Here is a 15,049-nt window from a genome sequence, read left to right on the forward strand (position 1 = left end):
TGTCTGACTCTTTGCAACCCTATGGACTGTAGCCCGCCAGGCTCTTCTGTCAATGGGATTCCCTAGGCAAGAATATTGGAGTGGGTTGTCATTTCCTCTTCCTGGGGATCTTCCCAACCCGGGGATTCAACTCACGTCTCCTGCGTCTCCTGCATTGGCAGGCTGATTCTTTACCACTTGCACCATCTGGGAAGCCAAATAGTTTGATAATTCCATGATTAAATTTCAGAAAGGGACTTTCTGCCGCAATGGATTTTGGAAATGAATTTCTTAAAAAACTTTTTTTAAGGTATGTTTTTTTCCCCTCCAAGTGGACCATTTTTAACGTCTTTCTAGAATTTGTTACAATATTGTTTCTGTTTTATAATTTGGTTTATTCGGCTGTGAGGCACGTGGGTTCTTAGCTCCTAGACCAGGAGTCCAACCCACACCCTCTGCCGTGGGAGGTGAACGCTTAACCACTGGACCGCCAGGGAAGTCTCTGGGAAATGAGTGTAGGTGAAGGGAGGAAAACACTTAGCCAGGTCATAGGTAAGAGGAGGAGACGTTCTGAAAGGATAGCTCAACAACCTCCCATGTGTGTGTGTCCATGAGCTGGAAATGCTGGGAAAACTCCTTTCTGGAGAAGCAGTGCTGCGGTACCACTCCGCTGGGGCCCTGGGCATCTGAGAAGGATTAGTTACACTTTGGAATGGCTTCCAGGAGTCAAGAGTCAGGGTGAGGCAGGCACTCAGTTGATGTCAATACCGATAGCCTGGAGCCTTGTCAGTGGTTGTTAATAACATCCAGATAATTTGGACCCACACACCACATATTACCCAAGTGATATGATCCACTTGGTTTGGGCAAAAGGCCATGCGTGAGGAACACACGATATCCATTGGGGCGGTTAGCTGGATTCAGGGAATTTCTGCTGATATCAGGAGGAAATGAAGAACAGAGAGGTGCGAGCAGAACAAGTGTGAGCCTTGCTAATGGGTGCCACCTGGTGACCTCTCGGTGATAATGGTGTCAGGCACATGATAAAGCCTCGCGGTGGCAGGAAACACCCCGTGTTGACAGAGCAATTTTCTCAGCATGGGTTCAAAGTGCAAATTGCCTGTGTTAATTTGGAAATCCTCAGAACAGCTCAGAAAGGTGAGAGTACGTCTGTGTTCAGCCAGGATGCTGTCGCTGGACGGCTGGGTGCCACATCGCATCCCGTCACGGTCGTCACGGCCATCATCGCCACCTCGGCATCTTCACCGTTAGCATTAGCATCTCTGCCATCAGCACCAGCATCTTGATCGCTGTCCTTGTCACCAACTCTTCCACTTCTTGGAATCTTCTATAGGCTAGGCTGTGGTAGTCATTTCATGAGCTTATGTCCTTAGAATGGTCACAAGCTCCTATGGGATCTGATTCCTTGTTTCTTCTCTGTTCAGCTTCTTGCTTACTTTTCTCCAGCCACACTGGGTTCCTTGGCGTGTCTGACTATACCAGACACATTCCCTGCCCAGGACCTTGGTGCTGGCTGCTTTGTCCCATCTGGAACACCGTTCTCCCCACCTCCTCACCCCCTCACCCACCTTCTTCAAGTCTTTGCTCAGGTATCACCTTCTCAGTGAGACTCACCTTGACCATCTTATTTAACACTGAAGCTTTTCAATTCGATTTCTGTCACTTGCCACAAAATGATTTCTGCATAATACAAAAGGGCTTGGGTTTTGAGTTGGAGAAATAAACAGGGGGGGATTACTTGTGTATCAACACAGTCCTAACAGGAAGGTCCATTGAAAGGGAGAGGGTTGTTTCAGACCCTTCTTAATAGAAATGAATGATACTCAAGTCATGTTATAGCTACCTCTGTGAGCCTGTGCTCTTATTCCTTTAAATAGAAGTTTGAGCAGGAAGGTTCATGGTTTTCTGAATTTGGGATCCCTCTCAGTCAAAGAGCCAGGGTCGTTTTTCCCTCATCTTTTAGTACCTCCCTTTCCCCCCGGTTGAAACCTGCTGTGACCCAACTGGGCAGAGAATTAAATGCCTTAATATTCTTCCATATAGCATCCCTCGGCCCTCCTTTCTAGATTTCCAACCATCTAAGATTTCTATCTTCTGGACATATCCTTGTATGGACATATCCTTTAAGGTTCTCACAACCTTAAATAAGAGTGTGCAGATTAAATCACAGTAGTGAGTCACTCAGTTGTGTCTGACTCTTTGAGACCCCATGGACTATAGAGTCCATGGAATTCTCCAGGTCAGAATACTGGAGTGGGCATCCTTTCCCTTTTCCAGGGGATCTTCCCAACCCAGGGATCGAACTCAGGTCTCCTACATTGCAGGTGGATTCTTTACCAGCTTAGCCATAAGGGAAGCCCAAGAATACTGGAGCGGGTAGCCTATCCCTTCTCCAGTGGATCTTCCCAACCCAGGAATCGAACTGGGGTCTCCTGCATTGCAGGTGGATTCTTTACCAACTGAGCCATTAGGGAAACTATTAGGGACTAAATCATACTAAAGTGTAAATGGCTAACAACTCCATATTTTAAGTGAATATTTGGATGGGGCAATACTTTAACTCAAAGATGGGAATGGTAGGAAATTTTAGAGGTGATTGAAGGTGATCCCTTTGGGAAGGAGTGGAGAGATTCCCAGCATGGTTGTGCACCTGTTCCTTCTCTATGTGAGTTTAGTTTCCCCTGTGCTGGAGGATGGTGGGGGCATTTTCTAAACCTTGTGTGCTGTAAAAAGTCAGAGGGGTAAAAGAGCAAGGACAGTCCAGCCTGGGCCTCTGCATCTCTCCCTGCGCTCCCAGCCTATGGAGCTGGGCGTTGACATGCTGCTGACCAGCAGCCGAGAATAGCCTGGCATTGGTCCCAGAGGCTGTCCTACCCCATCAAGGACTTGGAGGACAGAACAATCCATGCCCTGTAGCAGCAGGGTTTCCACCTAGCACCTGATAAGCTGGAGTTGAATTTAAAGAAAGCCCGTCAGATGGGACATGTTTTCAGGAATAAGACGCCCCTATCGGTCCCAAGTGGGGGCTGATGGAGACACTGGTGGACTTAATGCACTGCTGGCCCAGACCCAGGCTCTGGCGGCCCGTTCCTCTCAAATTCCTCTGTAATCAGCTAAATTAGCCCATTGATAGAACAGCTCATCAAGGGGCAGCTCGGACGAGGGATTGATGGACGGTCACCTTTTCAAGGAGCTCCGGACTAGGGGATAAATGGCCCATTTACTCATGAGGTTGCAATTGAATGCTCTCCCTAGGTCAATAATTTTTCCTCTCTTGCCCTTACTCTTCCTGGTCTTGGGCAGAAAGAGGCCCATGCCATATCTGGCCTGACTCCTTCTCAAGCTGGGGTGCAAAGCTTGTGCTTAAGCCGCTCATTGCTGACAGAGCACAGCCTTCCATTTAGAGGGGAGATCTTTCCTGTTTTTAGGGCTTCCCTGGTGGCTCAGCAGTAAAGAATCCGCCTGCCAATGCACCAGACGGAGGTTCAGTCCCTGGGTTGGGAAGAGCCCCTGAGGGAGGGTATGGCAACCCATTCCAGTATTCTTGCCTGGCGAATCCCAGAGGCAAGAATGGACAGAGGAGCTTGGCGGGTGACAGTCCATAGAGTTGCAAAGGGTCAGACACGACTTAGTGACTAAAACAACCACTTTCCTTTATATCCACTGCACCTACCCAACTATAACATGAGAGGTTCTCCCCATATCAATGGCACAGGGGAGAAAGTGCTGCAGACACTTAGGTCCTTGCAAAATGTGTCACATGACGGGACACTCCTGCAACGATTTTATTTAGACTAGCAAAGCCCTGTTTAAGAATAACTTGGACACCAAAGCTGGGTCTTTGGAAGATTCCAGCATTCACCTGTCAGAACCAAAGAGATGTAACAGCAATTCCAGGAGCTATGACTCAGGGATGCCAGTGTTTGATGTCCACTTAAACCAGCCTTCCAAAGCTGACTTTACAAACAACTCTGGAAGCAGTGGTATCATAGAGGTCACGTCGAGACGCCTACAGGATGAATGAGGGGAAAAACAACTGTCCTGACTGTCACCATGTTATCTGTTCCAGGACTTATGGTCTGGAGTAACGTTTGCATGTTGCACAGGTTTAAAGTGGCTGCAATTCTAAATGACTTGGGCTGAAGTGAATGTGATTTAGCTGCACACTGTGTGAGATGGTACACGAAGGGGCTTTCTTTTATTATTATTTTTTTTTAAAGAGAATGGTTACTTTAAAAAAAAAGCTTGTTTATTTTTTACTGTGCTGGGTCTTTGTTGCTCCACAGGCTTTTCTCTAGTTGCAGCGAGCGGGGCTCACTCTGGTTGTGGTGCTCAGGCTTCTCGGGGCTTTGGCTTCCTTGGGGCAGAGCACAGGCTCTGGGGCTTGCGGGCTTCAGGAGCTGTGGCCCCCAGGCCCCAGAGCGCAGGCGCAGTAGTTGTGGCGCCTGGGCTTAGTTGCTCTGCTGCATTGGGATCTTCCCAGAACAGGGATCGGACCTGTGTCTCCTGCATTGGCAGGCGGATCCTTTACCACTGGGCCACCAGGGAAGCCCTAAAAGGGACTTTCTTAAGACACAGATCCAGGCAAAGAGTTTGAATGAAATCGTTTCATGCTATGAGAGAGTGGGAGAAAGTAGATTGTCTACATCAACATTATTTGACATTACGTGTTATTAAAAAACATATGTCAGACTTAGTAATTACATATGATAAGTATGAACGTTTGACTCCATCTAGTCCTTAAAAGTTGTAAAGTCAAGTTATATATATGTTTATGTGTGTGTGTGTGTGTGTGTATATATATATATATATATGGGCCTCCCTGGTGGCTCAGTGGTAAAGAATTTGCCTGCCAATGCAGGATACCCAGGTTTGATCCCTGGGTCGGGAAGATCTCCTGGAGGAGGGCAAGGCAACCCACTCCAGTATTCTTGCCTAGAGAATTCCATGGACAGAGGAGCCTGGTGGGCTACAGTCTGTAGGGTCACACAGAGTCGGACACGACTGAAGCAACTAAGCAGCATCTATATATACAATATAATATATCTAATTTATAATACATATAATATTATACATATATAAATGTGTGTGTATGCATGCTCAATCTCTCAGTCATGTCCAGCTCTTTGCGACCCCATGGATTGTGGCCCACCAGGTCCCTCCGTTGATGGGATTTTACAGGCAAGAATGCTAGAGTGGGTTGCCATGTCCTACTTCAGAGGATCTTCCTGACCCAGGAACTGAACCCACATCTCTTGCATCTCCTGCATTGGTACATGGATTCTTTACCACTGAGCCACCTGGGAAGCCCATATATGTATACTACATATACATACATATACACACACATATACATATATACATATACATACATGTATATACACACACATATATACATGTATATACACACACATATACATACATGTATATATATAAGCCCATATATATATACAATTAAGTTAAAGGTATAATTGAATTTTAATTATTAAAAATTTAATAATTAAATTTTAATATAATTAAAAATTAGTTTTAGATTTTCCTGTTGGGAGAAGCATAGGCTCGTCTTACAGGTGGGGTTACATTACATTTGGGGTTCTCTTATATTCAGATGTATGTCTAAGGATCTTGGGCACAGGATCTTTGAAGGCACAGGGATGATATGAGGAGAGACATGTATCATTTTTCTTTGGGGCTTAGATTTAAATGTTTTAAAACCTTTTTGTGTTTTTGGAAAAACAAGCAAGAAAAAAAGAAGGTACGTCTGGTTTGGAATAGCATTTTCCCAAGTGAATTCTGGTCTGGGATCTGCTTCACAAGGAAAAGGGTTTCAAGTGTTCTGGGACCAGTAAGTCTGGGTAGCACTGTACTCGGTCGTGCCTTCTTGGGTAATCAAACGTACTTGGCACAGCAGCGATTTTGACAAGTCTTGCAATAAGGAAACGTGCTCAACAAAACCAATAGAACTTTCTAAAATCACTAGAACTTCAAACTCTTTTCTTGCAAAATACTTATTACCATGATACAAAACAAAACAGAAATGGTATCCCGGAATCAGTGTCTTTGAGCCGGCATAAAATTTCAAGAGAGTTTGTGAATATGAAATATTGTATACTCATCTTTGGTATTATTTATATAGTAGAGGGTGTCTAGGTCTTCACTGACCATGTAAGAGTCCATCCATTTTCCCTCTGACAAAATACACAGGTTGTGAACCATGGAAGGCTTAGATTTTGTGGCCAAAAGTGAAAGTGAAGTCGCTCAGTCGTGTCTGACTCTTTGTGACCCCATAGACTGTAGCCTACCAGGCCCCGCTGTCTATGGGATTTTCCAGGCAATAGTACTGGAGTGGATTGCCGTTTCGTCCTCCAGGGGATCTTCCCAACCCAGGGCTTGAACCCGGGTTTCCTGCATTGTAGACAGATGCTTTACCATCTGAGCCACCTGGGAAGCCCATTTTTTTTTGTGGCCAGGTGGGCATCAAATTAAATTCTGGCTTTGATGCTCTCAGCTGTGTGTCCTTGAGCAAGTGTCTTCAACTCTCTGAGCCTTAAATGTGTCATTTGTAAAACAGGGGATCAATCAGTACGTACCATAAAGGGTTTCTATGAGAGATGACATGAGATGGTACAGAAGTATCTAGCATCGTGCCTGACACTTTTAAGGATTTGAGAAATTATTGCTGCTATTTGATTTCTTCTCAAAGCCCCTGCACTTTTGTAGGTTTGCTCACTTGGCTCAGCTTTATCTGTTTAGAGGGTTTGAACTGAACTGAAATAAGGAGACTGTAGCAATCAAGTTAGGGCAGATTTTACTGCCAACATCTATGTCTTGGGAGTTTGCAAACGACCTTGCTGATTCCCAACTGAGCAATTCAGGAAGACTCACTCTTATTCTCTACCTCACAGAGAAGGCTTGTCCCAGGACTGCAGCCGTAACACGAGCAGCTCACCAGGAATGAGCCTATTGGAAACTTCAGGAGTCCTGTGATTTCTTTCAGGAGAGCAATCAGCTTTACTCATTAGTAAACAAAACTCCACTTTATTGTATTTTAATGAGGAAAGTCAAATATATACATGATAGAAATTCAAATATGATAGAATTACAATGTACGATGTAAACAGTAAGAGCCTTGCTCTCATTGGTACTGTTTTCCAGAGGTGAACACTATGAAAAATTTGCTAGGTTTCCTTATGGACTTTTAAATATCATCATCATAATCTTAGAAGCACTTTTTGAGTGCTTAGTGTGCCAAGCCAATGTAAATGCCTTCCATCCATCTCTCATTTCACCCTCACACCACATCATGGGTTGGATGGGTAGTATGTTTTCTCTTTATTTTACAGGTGAAGGATCTGGTGCTTATAGAGGTTAAGAAAACCAAGGGTCACGCAGCTAGGAAGTAATAGAATTGGGATGTAAACTCCAGTTGGTTCGACCAGGGTCCATATCCGTAGCGATTATTACACAAGCACAACACACCCATCACAATTTCCTATCACCAGATAGCATCATATTATCCCCAGTGGTTTGCAACTTGTCTTTTTTCCTTAGCTGTATATCATGAACACCCTTCCTTGACAGGACCTATAGCCCGAGCTCATTCTTTTTAACAGCTGCATGCATTCCATTATGGGGATGAACATAATTTATTTAACCAGTTTCCTTCTGATGGGCATTTATCCATTTGCGACTATTCCCTGTCCTTCTTTGGGCCCAGAAGAGCTGAGCTTCCTCCAGCTCTCTGGCTTTCAGAGGAGAATCAGCATCGCATGTCCATCAGTCTAAGCTGTATGGTCTTTAAAAATACATAACCCCCCAAAATAAGGCTCCATTAAACAAACTTATAAAATATGAATAGGTTGCTTATCCTACCCTCCATCCAAGAGCATAAGGGTCACCGCCCCACCCCGGAACTTACGGAGCTTCTCCGGTCTTCCTCCTGAGGTTTACAAGAAGGGTGCACCCTCTCAGTGGGGTCTTGAACCCAGCTGAATTGTGCACCTTAAATGGAAAGGACTTAGGTAATTTGCTGAGCCATGAAGCACAGCTAAATGTGCTTGACTGGTGTGTGTGTGTGTGTGTGTTCCTGTACGCTTGTATCAAATCATGCTGTACTAAACAAAACTGTGTTCAGATAAACTCTCAGGAAAGCAGTGAGTTGGCCAGTGATAGGAAGGCTGGGGTGCTCTGTGATTAAGATCACAGATGTGAAACCAGACCACCTGGTTTGGAGGCTGACTCTGCCATGTGCCAACTTTGTCATCTTGGGCAGTCACTTAATCTCTGTACCTCAGTTTCCTCATCTGGAAAATGGAGATAAAAAAGGTCTCTACCTGGTGGGGCTGATTGTGAGGATTAAATGAATTCAAACAAATAAAACAGCAAGTGCCTGACACACAGTATCACCTCTGGGTTAGCTTTTATAACTATTGGATATGTGTTGCTGCTGCTGCTGCTGGATATGTGTACACTGGTATAAATATTTCATTGCTGTTGTTTAGTCAATAAGTCATGTCTGACTCTTTTGTGACCCCATGGGCTGTAGCCTGCCAGTCTCCCCTGTCCATGGGATTTCCCAGGCAAGAATACTGGAGTGGGTTGTCATTTCCTTCTCCTGGGCATCTTCCCCACCCAGGGATTGAACCCACATCTCTTGCATTGCAGGCAGATTTTTTTACTGCTGAGCTGCCAGGGAAGCTACAGTTAATACGTGGCCACTGAAAAGGCAGCACTGATTAGCAGGAGCAAGGAATCACATCTTTGCTCCCTCAAATCCCCTGTAGTACCACCATCTAGAAAGAATCACTGTGAACTCTTTGGTCTATAACATTCCATTTTCCTTTTGGAGTGTACACTCTCTTTTGCATACACACAGATGTACATTTAATTACATAAAACTGATATTTTATGTACTCTTTTGTAGCGTAATTTTCCACCTACCAAATTATCAGCACATCCACTGTATTAGTTTGTTGAGGCTGCCAACACGAAATACCACCCACTGGGTGGCTTAAACAGCAGAAATTAATTTTCTTATGGTTCAGTTCAGTTCATTTCCATCGCTCGGTCATGTCTGACGACTCTGCAACCCCATGGACTGCAGCACACCAGGCCTCCCTGTCCATTACCAACTCCCGGAGTTTACTCAAACTCATGTCCATTGAATTGGTGATGCCATCCAACCATCTCATTTCTTATGGTGCTGGAGGCCAAAAATCCAAGATCAAGATGACAACAGGGTTGGTTTCTTTTGAGGCCTCTCTCCTTGGCCTGTAGATGGTTGTCTTCTCCCTGTGTGAGGACATACTTTTCCTTCTGTGTATGTCTCTGTCCTAATTTTTTCTTAAGATGATTCAGTCATATGAGATTAGGACTCATCCAGGTGACCTCATGTTACCTTAACCACCTGCTCTAAGATTCTGTCTTCAAATGCTGTCGCATTCTGGGGTGACACACTGGGGCTTTAGAAAACACCGTATGAATTTTGAGAGGACACAACCTAGCTCGTAGTACCCATTATTGAAACATGAGATATTTGCTGAACCAGAAACCACAGACACACTTTTTCCTGTGTGATGACTCTCATCAGGTAGTTGTGGCGGCCTGGAAGGTTCAATGTTGTGAAGGATTCTGAGGTCCCATCTGGGCACAGGAGGGAAGGTTGATGATGTCTGTTGTTGGTGAAGGCATGGAGAGTGGTGATATGCATGTGATGGGTTGTTCTAACGGCTGAATCCAACTTGAGCTGGCCTGCTTTGTGACTTGGCTTTAGTCTATATCCTTACAGAGAGTCAAGTTGTGCGGAGGCTATACCCAGAATGTGGCTTTACCCATGCTTGTTCCTCCCATCCTGACCAAGAGGGCGAGAATGACAGTGGAGGAGTGGATGGACATGGTTGAGTCCACGTGGCTGCTTCCACTGGCTGTGTAACTCACCTGCGACTGGCTTGAGTCGATTTTCTCCCCTCTGGAATGACTAGGTGCTCTGGATTATCTGGCCACGTTGACTGGTGTCTTTTCTGCTTTTGCCGCTGCTAAGTAACAGAGCAAAGATATAGAGTCCATGTGTATCCTTCCTTGACTCACAGTTTCTTTTTGAGGGACCCTCATCAATTTATCGGTATGTACGTGAAGAAGGCTGAGTGTCAAAGAATTGATGCTTTTGATCTGTGGTGTTGGAGAAGACTCTTGAGAGTCCCTTGGACTGCAAGGAGATCAAACCAGTCAGTCCTAAAGGAAATCAACTCTGAATATTCATTGGAAGGACTGTTGCTGAAGTTGAAGCTCCAGTAGTTTGGCCACCTGATGCGAAGAGCCAGCTCATTGAAAAAGACCCTGGTGCTGGGAAAGAGTGAAGGCGAAAGGAGAAGGAGTCGGCAGAGGATGAGATGGTTAGATAGCATCATCGACTCAATGGACGTGAGTTGGAGCAAACTCTAGGAAGTAGTAAAGGACAGGTAAGCCTGGTGTGCTGCAGTCTATGGGGTTGCAAAGAGCTGGACATGGCTTAGCAACTGAAAAACAACAACAAAATATAAATTTTATTGTATTCTCCCAGAGATTTGGAGATCAGTAAGAAAAAAAACTTACAGAAATAGGCTTTCTATGTCATTCGTTGATTCTATCTTTTGATTCAGCAAATATTTATTGAGAGCTTTAACATACAAAAGCATTATAGCCCATTTAAGAAATACAGGAAATGAAGCAGAGGAAAGGTTAGAAACTGTCTCTTGTATTTGATGGTTAGTCCATTTTTCTTTTTCTTTTTTCTTTTCTATTTGACAACTTTATATTTCTGTTTGCCTGTAAGTTACATCTCCCATAAATTTAAACGATTTAAGTTTTGTAACCAAATCTTTTATAGACATTTGACATAGGAAATATTTTAAAATTCAAAAAATTTTTAACTTTTTTCTGTAAATGTATATAGAACTAAAGTTTTATTGATTAAATGTGTTTTATGATTCTGAACAATCGTTTACTTTGATAATAAAATAGTTCCCTTATAGATATTATGTTAAATTTTAAACAGAATTTACTTCAGTCCATTTTTCTTGCCTCTCATTCCATTACTCTTTCTCTTCTTGCCTCTTATGCAGAAATGCGCATCTTAAACACACCAGGAAGATCCTGGCGCTGAGAAGAGAATGAAACAATGTGTCAGCATTGACTAGGGGAGGGAAAGCTTTTAGAGGTCAAATTTAGCTCCTGCATTACTCAGGAGAAATTAAAAGAATTGTCAAGGTCATCTAGGTTGCTGGTGGCAGAACAGGATCCTGGAGCCAGGCATTCTCCTTCTTGGCTTGACCTCATTTTTGGGTGCTTGTGTGCTAAGTCGCCTCAGTCATGTCTGACTCTTTTCGACCCCAGGGACTATAGCCCGCCAGGTTCCTCTGTCCATGGGATTCTCCAGACAAGAATACTGGAGTGGGTTACCATTTCCTTCTTCAGGGGATCTTCCTGACCCAGGTATCAAACTTGCATCTCTTAGGTCTCCTGCATTAAGTGAGTTCTTTACTGTTGATCTCATCCTTGGGCACCACAAATTTGACTCTTTTGGTATCTTGGAAACTCCAAATGTGCGGGAATCAGGTCTTGCTTTGTAAGCAGTTGTAAAGAAGAGTTATGATTGAAACCTTTCCATCTAAAGGAAATTGCCAAACACTCACCTGGAATGTTTCCGAAGAGTCTTTCAGTAATTTACATTACACTTACCTGGATGGGAGACACCACCTGGCTCAGCTCATCTCTGTTCTCACTGGATGTAGCCCTTTACAGTAGGAACCACCTCAGAAACAAAACGTTGTTAATTTGATAGCGGGAAAGATGGCATCACAGTCATTTGCGTGTTTTCTTTGATTTACAGTGTGGCCGGGCATTTTCTGGTATGTCCATTGTCTATATGCATTCACTCTGTTCTGAGTTGCCTATGCATGCCCTTTGCTCATTTTTCCATCATACAGTTTTAAAATTCATTTTCAAATATGCTTTATATAGGAATATTAATAACTATTTTAATAAATAAAACATAAACCTTGCACATGCTGTGTATATTTCAGCAAACATTTTTGCATATGATTAAGAGGTTTTGCTATTTTTAATCTTTGCCATCACTGTGGTTATTCCACCAACTCTCTTCCTCCTAATTACATGTATCTTGCTTATTTATTTTTCTTGATTAGCCCCTCAGAGTTTTGTATCTTTGCTCTGGATTAAAAAAAAAAATCTAAACTCACATATTTCTCCTTTTCTCTTTGTTAATAATTATTTGTATTTTTTCCCTATTGTTCTTTGGTCTTTTCTAATTTCCTGAGTTGATGCTCAGCTCATTTATTTGTATCTTCTAAAATACAATAACAGTAGCATTTAATACTATGACTTGCACTTCTGATTACAGCCTTGGGCATTTCCCGTGTGATTTTTAAAATACACACTATTCTCATTATTGTTATTTCCTTTGCTGTAATTGTTGGGTTTGATTTCCTCTTTGTCTCAAGCTGTTTGGGATGTGCCTTTAAAATTTTAAGTGGCCAGAGTTTTAAAAAATAAAGTAATATCTAGTTTTATTACTCTGTGGTCAGACGATTCAACTTTGAGCCACTGCTCATTTTGACATCTGAGTTCAGAAGCTCATGTGTCTGAGACAGGCCTGAGAATGCCGGTGCTCGCTGGGAAGCTCAAGGTTAGGAGATCCTCTGATCTGAGATGGAGGTGAAGCTCTCCAGAGTTTCTGTCCGCAGCCCTGATGTAGAGAATAGCTGGTGTTATTTAGTTGCTAAGTTATGTCTGACTCTTTTGCAACCCCACGGACTCTAGCCTGCCAGGTCCTCTGTCCATGGGATTCTGCAGACAAGAATACTGGAGTGGGTTGCCACTCCTTCCCTGGGGGATCTTCCTGACTCAGGGATTGAACCCAGGTCTCCCACACTGCAGGTGGATTCTTTACTGCCGGAACCACCAGGGAACGTCAATGAATGATATAGAACATAATAATGTTCCTTTACTGTAGGGACCCAGGGTTAGAAGCTGCTCATGGTGCTTCATCCAGAGAGAGTCCCAGGACCGAGTATGTTTCTTAGGAACTTTACCATACTTTGTGCTGGGTTCCCCCCAGCCCCTAGAGGGACTATCATTGTTGTTCTGTTGCTCTCTTTGTGTTGTCCGACTCTTTGTGACCCCATGGACTGCAGCACTCCAGGCTTCCCTGTGCTCCACAATCTCCTGGAGTCTGCTCAAACTCATGTGCCTTGAGTCAATGATGCCATCCAAGCATCTCATCCTCTGTCACCCTCTTCTCCTCCCGCCTTCACTCTTTCCCAGCATCAGGGTCTTTTCCAGTGAGTCGACTCTTTCACATCAGGTATCCAAAGTATTGGAACTGTTGGTCTAGTTGATTCTGCACGATCCATAAAGCTGAGCTCTAAGAGGGGCCTAGCCAGTTGGCTGAAACTACCTTCTTAAGTCACTGGAAAGGCGTGTTGTTGAACCATGAGTTTTCATTTGAAGAAAAAAAAAAAAAGTGTTGCCCATTATAGCATCCACTTAAAAACTAGAGCCAGGGAGAGATTTTTTATTTCCATATGGGTTATGTTAAGGAATGCGTATGTGTATGTGTGTGTGAACGTGTACACATACCCAAGAAAGAGGAATGGCCCTATTATGGGAAGTCTCATTAAAGAGGCCTGGAAAAGGTTAGTCCATTTGCAGACTATACATCTTAATCTCCCACTAACCTGGAAGGAGAGAGACTCTATGGCCAGAGGGACCCTGGCTTCATTCCAAGCCCCGGATCAAATAGACCTTGCCTTTCCCCGCCGGCTCCCCCTCATTAGCACCATATATTAACCTGGAGAAACTGTGCTCCCAAGAGGCTCCAGGAAATGGGAGAACATGGAAGCCGGGGCAGAGTGGGGCAGACCCACGTCTCCCCTGTGGCTGCTGCTTGTTTGCTGGCAGGTGCATCTGGGGATTGGGCCCCTGGAAATTGGAGAGAGGAAGCCAGCAGTGTTCTACGGCTTGAAACAGTGCTGCTAGTTGGGCGGCCTTTCACCTGTTGTTGGCTGGTTCCCATCTGTGTTAACAGCTTCCAACTGGCCTTATTATTTGAGAAACTGGAGGCCTTTGGACGACGGCCCTTAAGCTGGCTCTGCACACGCCCCCAAATCTTCTCAAGGTCCCTTTCTGGGTTCCATGTCGCAACGCGGAGGAGCGGGTACAGGCAGGCAGTGGCTGGTGTCTGGGTTTCTGGCTTGAATCTTTACCCAGAGTGTAACTTGTGACCAGTTACTTATCTTTCCAACCCTCGGTTTCCCCATTTGAAAGTGTCTCTGTGTGTGGGTTGGGTTGGGTGAGAGGTGAAAAGTGAAAGTGTCAGTCGCTCAGTCGTGTTTGATTCTTTGCGCCCCTATGGACTATAGCTTGCCAGGCTCTTCTGTTCATGGGACTCTCCTGGCAGGAATACTGGAGTGGGTGGAAACAAAAATTCTACCTTACTTCTAAAGTAGCAGGAATAAAGGGAGAAGGAAGATGGGAACTTTTAATTTAAATTTTAGCCACGTATCAGGCTTCAGGCTGGTGCTTTCGTGCAGATATTTAGAACATCACTCATTTCCTTTCCTACTCTTCTTCTACATGGTGCAGTTTCTCCTCTCCCCAGCCCTCTTCTTTCTCTTCCCACAGCATCTAGTCTGTCCACAACCCAACCCCTTGCTCCCCAAAGTGAGCCAAGACCATTGGCATCCTCTGGAAACCTCTGGAGCCAAGACCACTGGAAACCTCTTAGACCTGCAGCATCTCTAGCCCCACTCCCTATCTCTTGAATGAGGCTCAGCAGTTGAACAAGATCCCCAGGTGACTCTTGTGCATCATGGGGTCATCAGTGCTACCCAACAAGCTCTTCTCCACTGGTGTGTGTGTGTGTGTGTTGGTACCATTTAGGAGGCTTTCTCCATGAGCAGCTCCTGTTTTGGACATTGGCATGAACAATGGAGGCACTCAATGTGCCCGTCCTAAAGGTTTATTCACAAAGGGGCCTGTGTTCTGGATGCAC

The sequence above is a fragment of the Ovis canadensis genome, chromosome 17, assembly GCF_042477335.2.
Source record: "Ovis canadensis isolate MfBH-ARS-UI-01 breed Bighorn chromosome 17, ARS-UI_OviCan_v2, whole genome shotgun sequence".
In the NCBI taxonomy this organism is placed as follows: domain Eukaryota; kingdom Metazoa; phylum Chordata; class Mammalia; order Artiodactyla; family Bovidae; genus Ovis; species Ovis canadensis.